General features: G+C 51.9%; 1 long non-coding RNA gene across 1 annotated transcript; it reads right to left on the reverse strand.

Annotated features, from left to right (window-relative positions):
• Positions 1-224: 224 nt before the first annotated feature.
• Positions 225-1,003, reverse strand: LOC135374146 (uncharacterized). Its single transcript, XR_010416782.1, has 2 exons — positions 968-1,003; positions 225-382 (listed from the first exon to the last, which is right to left on the reverse strand). It is a non-coding gene; the product is annotated as an uncharacterized LOC135374146 (long non-coding RNA).
• Positions 1,004-1,523: the final 520 nt, after the last annotated feature.

Consider the following 1,523-nt stretch of genomic DNA (forward strand, 5'->3'; position numbering starts at 1 on the left):
AGTGGATCAGCTGAAGAAGCCGGCAAGTCACACAGTCATCTGGACACCATTAATTAGCAATTAGAGCAATTTGGAACCCCCCACAATAATTAGGATCATTCAGGGAGTCATTACACTAATTGGGGACCATCTAAGACGTGTCCAGACCACTGTGTGAGTTGCCGGCTACTTGAGCTGAAAAAAATAAAAAAAAGGTAGAAAAGAAAATAAAAAGATAGAAATAGAGTGCAGAGAAACAATTTATTCGAAAATCAACGATGCCGCGGCGAAGAAACGGCTCCGGGGTGACCAGCGCTTGTTGACGTCGGGTAGTTGCAGAGATCGACGACAGGTGGCCACTTAGTTGCAAGGCATCACACCAGATGGCGCCACCATCATAGCTCTAGAGGAGAAAGACAGAGAACAAGATACTAGCGGCAGGTAAAAATTGCAGCACTGCTAAACAAGTCTAGGCATGCGAGAGAAAAGGTCTAACCGCTACTGCTAAAACAGCACGGAGAAAACAGTACACATTGGGGAAAAAGGCTTACGGGGACGATCGCTTAGGTCTAACCTCAACGTCACAACACTATGCAGCTAACACAAGGCGGGAACCACTGGGCACACATCGCTAAACATGCGTCAACACGAACAAAAGGCTTGCTCACCGCAAAACAAGTCTAAACATGCGAGAAAAGGCTTAACACGAACGCGGTCAAATCACTCGTTGGTCACCGCTAAACAGGGCAAACATACGAGGAAAAAGGCTTACGAGGGCGATCGCTTAGGCCTAACCTCAACACTACACAGCTAACACAAGGCGGGAACCACTGGGCACACATCGCTAAACATGCGTCAACAGCCTTGCTCACCGCAAAACAAGTCTAAACATGCGAGAAAAGGCTTAACACGAGCGCGGTCAAATCACTCGTTGGTCACCGCTAAACACGGCAAACATACGAGAAAAGGAGCGCGTCAAATCACTCACCTTTTCCCCCGCGGCAACTTCCAGGCAGAAACTGAGCGTGCGCGGGGAACACACGTCTGCTCTGTACGACAGCCAGCCAGAAACTGAGCGAGCGCAGGGAGTGCACGTCTGCTTTCCACGGCAGCCAGAGAGAAACTGACTGAGGCGACGCGCAGCGGCAGCTATGGATGCGCGCGCGCCCTCTGCTCCACCCGTCCGCGCATGCGCGCGCGCGCTCCTAGCTCCCTCTGCGCCGCCCGCGGGTGTTTTCGATTTCGGCTCTCCGCTGCGCGCGCTCCTAGCGGCGACTTGTGGCTTTTGAGTTTCGGTTTCACTCTCAGTTCTTTGCGCGCGCGCGTTTATCTGTATAAAGGCAGCGCGCACCGCGCTCGCGTCATCATTCTGACCGATACGTGGAAAACGCCATGTGTGGTTTATTCTCCTGCGTTTCTCGTCGTCGCAAGGAAAAGACAAAAAACGAAGAACTTCGCGAATTTATTCGCGGCATCGTGGAGGAAGCCTTTCAAGTCCACCGCCTGGAATGGTTGCAAGCGCGTGAAGAAATGTGTCAGGACAA

The sequence above is a fragment of the Ornithodoros turicata genome, chromosome 1 (assembly GCF_037126465.1).
Source record: "Ornithodoros turicata isolate Travis chromosome 1, ASM3712646v1, whole genome shotgun sequence".
NCBI lineage: Eukaryota > Metazoa > Arthropoda > Arachnida > Ixodida > Argasidae > Ornithodoros > Ornithodoros turicata.